This window comes from Buteo buteo, chromosome 3 (assembly GCF_964188355.1).
Source record: "Buteo buteo chromosome 3, bButBut1.hap1.1, whole genome shotgun sequence".
In the NCBI taxonomy this organism is placed as follows: Eukaryota; Metazoa; Chordata; class Aves; order Accipitriformes; family Accipitridae; genus Buteo; species Buteo buteo.
The window spans coordinates 50,632,869-50,642,871 of NC_134173.1; positions in this window are offsets into that span (position 1 = coordinate 50,632,869).

Sequence of the window (10,003 nt, forward strand, 5' to 3'; positions counted from 1 at the left end):
AAACATATTTCCAGTTTAGCAATTCAGACAAAATTTCTCTTTTTCATTGAAGACCACAAGGTGGCATGTGAAACATACAATAAACATACTTGAAAGAATACAGTAGAAAACTAGTGTGCCATTCTACCAAATGACCATTACCTGAAAATTCAAACAGTTTTAAGATGCAGTCTAAATTCTTTGTGGAGTTTTGTCTTTTTCAGTCCAAGCTCTTTACACTGTAAAAGGAATAAGGTGCACAAGCCTTTTATTAACAAGGAGGGACTATTCTTTCTAATATAAAAGTATATTAGGACATTCTAACACAGAAAGTGGGTCTTGTTACCCACAGAGATAAAATAATGAACAGTGTAAACTTCAGAAAATTTCTTCCATGATTTCCATTCAACAGCCATAAGAACCAGACAGACCATCGTGTATGTAGCTGTGGTGTGCTAAATCTTCATTTTAATGAAAAATTCATTAAGAGTTTTTGTTAAACATTGAACTACATTTTAAAATGTAGAAATACGGCATCTAGTACCATTGTGCAACACCATGGAAGGTCTGAAACTGTTCACACTGATGTCTGTTTGAGTACAATGAAAAAAAATTTTCACTTATCTCACATACTTCTGAATTAAGCAGATTCAGCAGATGTCTTTGGGATGCCTAAAGGACACTAAAGTTGTGAGGTTGTTAACTGTTAGGAGCTAGTTGTTGGGGTGTCTTCTTTTCATACGCTTTATCTGAGATGGTAACATCACATTTTTGCCATTGCCAATAAAGAATATATCATGTTGATGCATCTAGTTTTCTGAATTGCACTCCAGGGAAACACCTTCATTCTGCAAATCACTTTAAATGCACTCCCAAACCCCAAAAATGTGTTTCTGCCCCATCCCAACTACCATCTCAGCCTGTCTGTGCTATTTTCCTCTGTATGATGGTGAGGAGTCATAACTCCAGGCCTGTTAAATCTTTACGTATGAATCTTTCATATATTGGCCAAGTGTCAATGAGCTGATGAAAGACCCCCACAGAAGAGGTCCATGTGCTCCAGCCTAGAGACTTGGGAAAGGGTCATGCTAATATCTATAGGCATTCAGACAATTTGAACCCATATGACAGGTGTTTGGTACCCTGCGCATGTGGGCTGGTAAGTGGGGTCCTCATTTAATACCTGTTTTACATATATATTGTTCATGAAAATATTCTACCTTCATTTTTGTGGGTTTTTTTTTAAAGATCTTTTTCTGGAATTTACCCTCTCCCACACTGTTACATTTGTGCTGAAAATATGCCTTACGTTATTCCCAGATGACACATGCTCATTACGTATACAAACAGGAAGAGAGGGCCATGTGTTTATGCTTGAAAACCAAGGAAATGATTAACAGGGTTGATTCATTCTGGCTTACTATAAATTCCTCAAGACATAAGTACTGTGGCTAAAAGCCATAGACCTTCAGCAGAATAGTCATTAGGAATTACCTGCTCCTCCTAAATGAACAAGAATTAATTGCACTTACTAACAAAATGACTAAGGCTTGGATTATCAGTGAATGGGGTTGAATGTTGTAGTCAACAAATACCAGGGAGGCTCTATTTCTGTCTCAAAAAAAAAAAAAAAAAAAAAGAAGAAAAAAAGGTGTTGCCATAACCATTAGTTTTATACAAGAAATATGACATTTCATTAAATGAAAGAGTATCTATTGCAGATGGTTCAGAATCACAGAATTTGGGCAAGATTTGACCTTGCTCAAGCATGAAGGGTTTCAAAGCTGGACCTGGAAACTGGGGCTGTTGCTTCTATTAAGAATTCAGTCTTGTACTGTACCAAGTATGCTCAGTTCCTACAAGTCTTAGCTCCTCATTTCACTTACAGATAGTCTGCATCTTAATTTGATTTCAAGGCACATAGCTGTTGTCAAATAAACATACCAATTTTTTATCCTTATTGAAGTGCCAACACAAAACACAAAAAAAGCAAATGCAAATGTTTAACATTTCCAGCCCACACTTGACCACTTGACCACCTGGTTCTATGCATCCATTTGATTATTACATAGACCTCTGCTTGCAGTCTTGAAGTAATGAATGTTATCTTTTATGACTCTATCATGACTGACAGCTTGACAGCTATTCAGAGAGAATTGTAGCTATTCAAGCTACAAGACAGAGCTCCAACAGATTATGTACTTCTGGGAACTGTAATTACAGACCTGGGAGATTTTTGACACTCTAGGCAGTGCTTTGCATCAAATCTGCCACACTTGTATAACAGTTGAAATTTAAAAAGAGAAAAAAGGGGAGAAAAATATATTTTGCTCTAATGCACTGCTGAAAGTAAATTCTTCAGCCTGCTCTCAGCTGAAATCATTTTGTGGGAAACACCAAGAACATCAGCATTTTTGACTGAAAATCAAAAGAAGGTTAAAACCTATAAGCTAGGGGAAGGGGGAATCTGAAGTATCTGAGGAAATACCCCAGCCTAAAAAATGAACATAGCCTGATCCTGAACATTGTAGACCACTGAGTAACTTATATTACCTGTGCTAGTAAATTCAGAGGTGTCAGGGAATGCTCCCACACCCTGGTACTCAATCTTCTGCCAGAAGATAGTTCTGTTAGAAGTCTATTAGAATAATCCCTTTTGGCTCATGAGAAATAACACTAACTAAGACTCTCCTAAACAATCCCCACGCTTCAGGAGTTAGAGCCAGGAACTATTCTTAACAGGCATTTCTGATGCAGATTCTCTGTTTTGGATGGATGACAGTCATCCCATGCTAGCTGGCCTCATTGCTAAGAAATGGTCCGGCGCATGCTTAATTTATTAGCATGGATTCAGCACCTAGGATGGACCTGGGCTCCATGTGGCCTCAAGGAATCCAAGACAGCACATGTTGAGAAAGGTACAGAAAAGTACCACAGTGTTAGCGTCTAAGCAGAATCCATCAAAATCTCCCCTTCTTTCCCTTCCTCCCTCTCTACTGAGCTTTTGCCTCTGCATTATTTCCACACAGAAAGCTTCACTGGGTTCATGCCGCGCAGGTAGCTAGGAAGAGGACTGGCATCATAAAATTGCCTACATCCCAGAAGCAAAAGGAGAAAAGAGGAAGCTCAGTGAAAACAGCAAATAAACATGGAAATTATTAAAGTGTGGGGTGGCTTTGTTAAATTGCTAGTGCTGAAAGGAAATACCATTTATCTTCAAGAGAGCACCAGGATTTATCCTGACATTATACTTATGATGTGTGATCACCACATGGGCACCAGCAGTAGCGCAACATAAAAATAAAATCCCAAGTGACTCAGAAGTATTGTACTCCCAAGGCTCCCTCCCTCCCTCCAAACGGCGAGAAAAGCTCCTAGCACCTCTGCCCCTTGATTCAGTCAGCTGGGCAGTGTCGACATGCTGCAATACCTGGATACAAGTACTTTCATGCAGATCTCTTAATGCAAAATTGTGTAAACAGTCATCTAAAACAATACGTAATAATTTCCAAAAGAATTCAGATGTTCAGGAATGGCCCAGCTAGTGTGTGGCACATGCTAGCGAGGAGAGGTTGGTTAAGGCTGGTAGAAGACTACACAGAAGATTGCAAAGGGTGTTGGTTTCCACAGTGCTCCTCAGTTGTAGCCCTCATTATCAGTAGATCTGAGCAAGTGTATCATTATACTGCCAGGGTGGCAGCAGGCAAAACGGGATCTCAGCCAGAATTTAAACACCTGATGTTTTGTTTCGGAAAATATCAGGACTGGAAATGATTTCTCACTGGTAAGAACAAGCACAACTGAAGAGGTTACTACCAAACTCCTCCTTTCCTGCAATGTAGATAGTATAAAACATTCAGACAATATATTCCTTTTAAAAAAAGCTATTATAAACCAAGTATCCATTCTCTCTTCATTTAAAAGCTTGAAAAATCCACCAAAAAAACCCAAGGACAAAGGCATTGTAATTACTGAATGAGAAGTCATTTTCTAAAACAGGGTCCTTTATACAACTCTAAATATACAAATAAAATTCAAGGACTATCAAGAGTCAAGAGAAAAATAATGTCTTTTTCCCAAATGTTTCAGAGTATTTAATAGGTAACAGGGTCTATCATGTTTAAGTCCACCAGTAAAAATATAGTAAAGCTGTATGAGAGATATAACAGCTAAATACACAAGTCCATGTTCTGACTATTGCCGCGCTTTTATATTCCTTCATATGATCCTGTAAATAGTTTTATCTAAAGTGATACAGATTAGTGTATTTAAGACTAGCATTTTCCTGTCCTCAGGTTAGTCATATCCAGTAAATCTTGATAACTGATATTAAATGCTATATGTTCATAGGAAATTACATTAGTGACCTGAACAAATGCTCAATTATCTTTACGAGACATAACCTCTTTCACTATTTGATGTTAATCACTTGCCATTTGCTTTTTTACTAGCTTGCTAAAAATATGGCAGCTTGCTATACAATCCTCCCCAAATTTTGTGGGCAAGACAATAATTACATTTTGCTGGGCCTGACATTTTAATTCCTGCCATAAAAACAATCCTACTTGCAAAATACCTGCAAATATCACCAAAAAGAAGAAGAAGAAAAAAAAAAGTAGCCTAAAAAAAAAGGGGCAGGCCCTGACAGAGCCAAAGTAAGGCTGTACTTATGCGGCAGGACAGATGGTGACCATCAGAGTTCTGGTGCCGCTGTTTGGTGGGAGCTATTGGTAGCTGTCCTCTCTGAATATTGCATCACTTTGTATGGGAAGCACTGCACCAGAAGATGAGGCAACTGAGGAGGGAGAATATGATGCACAGGTAGGTGTCTTCCCAGCTAGGTCACAGCTAGGTGACACAACTACACTAAGATCCATCCTCGATCCCAACACACAGCCCAAGTGTTTGATATAGTCCAGTGGGTTTGCTAGTGTTCCAGCTATTGAGTTCAGAGAGAATCATTTGATTGTCATCTCTGATTTTCAGCATAATTCCAGCTGTTCCATTAAACCCAGATATACTTACAAAGCAAATGACCAAAAAGGCCAGACCTAAGGGATATAGACAGTATAAATTACACTTTGATAACTAGGAACAAACCAGAAAGTTATTCTTTCTGCAAACTGGCATACAAGGAGAAACTGCACTGAAAGAAAAGTACTTGAAACCATGACAAATTGAACTCGAATTATTTAGGGAGAAAATTACCCCTCTTTAAGCTAGGATTAAATAATTTTTTAAAATTGCATCATGAAACCATAACATCTTTAAATCTGAACATCTTGCCTTGACAACAGAGAGATCCATACAACTTTCTCTGCTGTTGTGGAAACACAGTCAATCTGGTGAATTTCAAAAGCAACACAACTGGATCTGGTGTTTAGTGTCCATAAAAATGAAGGCACTAAAATTCTTCCGGATGGAGGGTCAAGATGGAAACAAAATACTTCAGAAAATTTAGTCTTTCTATTAGTAAAGACATGCACATTTTTATATATGTATATAAGAATATAAAGGTGTGCATGCACATCTATGCATTGGAGGCCTGTCTTTGAGATAGAAACAATGTATATGAGTTCCAATGATGCACAGAAAAAAACCCACCTTTCTGTATTTTGTACCCTCTTCTCAACGCCTGTGTGAGTACCTGTTTACGGCAGAAATCTAAAAGCTCTTTCCACCCCGGGCTGCCCACAGGGAAGAATGTCAGAAAGCAAATACCACCTCAGTCTGGAAAATGTGTTTAATTTTAGTTGCTATTTCAGTTGATCTTTTATACAGAGGTACAAGGCATGAAAAGCATTTTACAAGTCTGTATCATCATGTACTGAACACACAGTAGCTGCCCTCCTGGATTTCACAAGCTAAAGACTAAGCTCACCAACATAGCTGTCACACTTTCAAAACCAGTTTTGCCAAATACTTCTCGAATTCAGGAAAGAGAATTACATTCATTACAACACTAATCAAACCATGAGGAATATTACACACAAAAAAATACCCTCTTTGCTGTGGACCTTTGCTTATCTCATTACCAATGTGGACCTTCAGAAAATTCTCAGAAGAGTCAGAGCAAAGACTTCTTAACAAGAATGAAGAGGTCAGTGTGGGAATTCTCACAAGTTAAAAATTCAAAGAAACCAAGAGGCAGCTGTTTATCTGTTACATGGTCTAAATACTGTTTCCATCATTTAGAAATGGTATTTAACAAAAGCTTTCATTTTATCAGAAGCCTCGTCTACCTTAGGAAGCCAACATGAATAGGGATCCTGTCTGCAATCATAATGGAAGACTTTGAAACTTCTCTTTGAGTATGAAGAGTACTTTTTTATTCTTATGTCCACTAGATAACAAGCAACGTGAAAGGTACAGCTTGCTGTACCAGGTCATTTATCACCTGACACAGTGCGACAGATGGCAAATTACAAATTACATCACCTGCTCCTTCAAATGTAGCAGCAGCACTGTCATAAACAGTGTGGACTTAATTAGGCCCCTGTCACGGTTTAACTCCAGTCAGCAATTAAGCACCACACAGCCGCTCACTCCCCCCCACATTGGGATGGGGGAGAGAATCAGCAGGGTAAAGGTGCGAAAACTCATGGGTTGAGATAAAGACAGTTTAATAGGGAAAGCAAAAGCCGTGCACACAAGCAAAGCAAAACAAGGAATTCATTCCCCACTTCCCATGGACAGGCAGGTGTCCAGCCATCTCCAGGAAAGCAGGGCTCTGTCACCTGTAACAGTTACTTGGGAAGACAAATGCCATCACTCCAAACATCCCCACTTCCTTCTTCTTCCCCCAGTTTTATTGCTGAGGATGATGTCATATGGTCTGGAATATCCCTGTGGTCAGCTGGGGTCAGCTGTCCTGGCTGTCCCCCCTCCCAGCTTCTTGTGCACCCCCAGCCTCCTCTGGCAGGGCAGTATGAGAAGCAGAAAAGGCCTTAACTTAGTGCAAACACTGCTTAGCAACAACTAAAACATCAGTGTGGTATCAACACTATTCTCATCCAAAATCCAAAACTCAGCACTATACCCGCTACTAGGAAAGAAATTAACTCTATCCCAGCCAAAACCAGCACAGCCCTAAAAAAGTTTATTGCATAAATAACACATGAAAGGTGATTATCAGATATTCTACCCATTGGTTTTATTAGTATACTATGCATCTTCTCTATTGTCAACTGTACATCTTCAAACTACAGTTTAAGGGGTCTGTGCTTTGCTAAAGGCCTCTGCAATAACAAGCAAAGCTGTTCTGACATGGTCTGACAGCCAGCCCTAGGAACAGGAAGAAGACACAAACCTGCTTTCCCCCATCGGTCCTGTGCTCAGGCCCTGGGACCTAGATTCTGACTTTCTGGTCCATATTCTTTCTTTATCCCAGGATTATTTGGATAGAAATAATCAAGTTAATTTATCCAGAAAGTCTATTTGCTTGCTGCTTTAGAATTTCCTACAGATTTAACTCTTCGACGTGATTCCAGAAAACTGGGGTGGAAAATGCCAGTGCTTTGAGATACAGATATGCTCAGGTTTCTTCTAGGTGAGCGTTGTATCCCACTAACACCACCAGACAGGAACACACAAATTAGCACTGGCACATGCAGCTTTGCTACACATTGTCTCCATCACCCTTTTCTTCTTTTAACAACCACACCTTTGGGAAGTCCATCACGTACTCTTCACTGATGTGGGAGCTCCAGTTCCTCTGTGAGTGAAGTCTGAGGTGTCACTATGGTTGCATAGACAGATAGATGGAGTTTTACAAGAAAATGCTTATCTTCTCAATCTTCAGTATACTGAAAGCATAAAAACTAATCAGAGTTCACCATTTAGTCACTGATTATGCCTAAATCTGCCATTGATTTTTCCTGCAGGTCATTTTGCACTTATTACAAGAAGGGATCCAGTTTACATTGAGAGATACCAAAGGGATTTTAAGTAAAAATCAGTAAAACCAAGAACAATAAAGTTTAGATTTTTTTTACATGTGGTGAACTGCTGAAACAACCTGGATCTTATACTGATTGAGAAATACACTTACAAAGGCATTTCTCAAAAATTGTTAGAAGTGATTAAAAAGAAAATCAACTGCATGTACTATGAGTGAGTGTAATACAAGTCTCTCAGATATGAGGTTGTGACCAGTTTACAGCTGGAAACAGAAAGCCAACAGGTATTGTTATGTGGCTTTCCTGAACACCATTGCAGCATCAATTTAGAGCCAATTATACAGTTAATCTAAAAATCAGAACACCACATATAATACTTTAATTGACATCACATCATATTTGAGTCTTACAACAGTTAACAGTTTAAAAACAATCTCAAAGGAATATTTTAAACTTTAATTTGCATTGCAATTACTTTGTATTTTAGCTGCAGTTCATGCCACATAACTTCAACAATGAAACCTTAAGCCAGCTGTGATGCTTCTTATGTCATTTGAGAGAATGCCTTTTACTATCCTAGCGAAAAAAAGGGGAATTTCCAGATGCAGTAATGGTTTACTCTAATTTTTCCCTTGGAAGCCCCTGCTTGTCTTGGGAACTCCAAGTCACGAATTTATCTTTTTGGAACTTCTGTTTCGGTGTGCCAACAAAACACGCAGCTCACCACAGTGCTACAGCCACAGCACTCAGATCAAATGGAGCATTCTTCTTCCCTGTTCACCCTTACCAGCAAGCTTGCCTTCAAACTCTGACAAAATTCCTAGAGATCTGCAGAAAGCAGCAACTAACTACTTAGGCCTGTTACTCATCCTGTATTCCTTTACTGTGATGAAAACATCAATATTGCTTCCACTCAGCTAGCAGAAACTAGCCCAGTGCTGCCTTAGCGTGGTCCAAAACCCACTGACACTGACGGAAATGCACAGGCTCTTTAGACAATATATAAGGTTCTAAGCCACAAAACCTCTCTACATTTTATAACAAAACGCTTAGTTAAGTAAAAGACTATCATAATACTCTTGGCACTGTTACTGATCTGTCACTTTTTATAATCACTACAATTTTCTTGGTTTTTAAGTTAGTATGCTTAAAATTATAAATATAGATTAAATCAACACAATACATGGCAACAAGATGCACAATAACTTTTTGTACAGTATCTTAAAATTTTTAGTATAGTGGCATTTGTAATCTCTTAATGGGAAATACCATAAGTATATATTTACGCAGTGGTTTTGTAGTACATGCTCACTGTGTACGTCCATCACATATTATTTTCTTCAGGAAACAAAATCTTTCTTGTATCTCAAAGTTGAAATAGTATGACAAATAGCACTACTGACATGGTAAATACAGAGAGGGATATGCATAAACAGATACCCCAAACCTGCATATTGCAAACACTGCATGAAAATTACACTTCTGGGAAACCACCTAGTGTGTCTGAAGGACACAGGCTAAATGAAAACTGACACGAGAGTAAGTCAGCACTTGCTTTATATGGCTGCTCAGTATGTTAATAATGCTGCAGCATTTGGAGGATGTAAATCGTCCAAGATGTAAGAAAACTGGAAAAACATAGCAAAGCTATCTGAAGTACTAGGACCCAGAGAGAACTGAAAAATAATTGCCATGCTTTAAAATGCATGCTGTGAAATATTGCACAATATCATAGTCTGAAAACTTAGCTGCTTTCCCTCACTCTCTGGTCCCCAGCCATTATTAGGAGAAGAGAGGAGAGGTGAAGAGCCACAGACGTTTAGCCCAAGGTCCACGCACGTGGAAAGGTCAGAGGTTTGCTCTATTTACCTCCATTTCATCCTGCAGAACTGTCACTCCTTATGGAAAGCTACAGACTTCTAACTTTAATTTAAAGCGGGTTTTTTTTTTTTAGCCTGTGAGAGCTTGGTTTGGCGAACAGGCCTTGCAAAACCTTCCCGCGTAACGCTCATGCAGAACTATCACAATCCCATCAGCCGATCAGGCAGCTCCCTGAGCCGGGGCAGGGCTGCACCAGCACTTTCTAGAAATGCCAAAATTACCTTTTTGTAACGCCGCTATCCTAA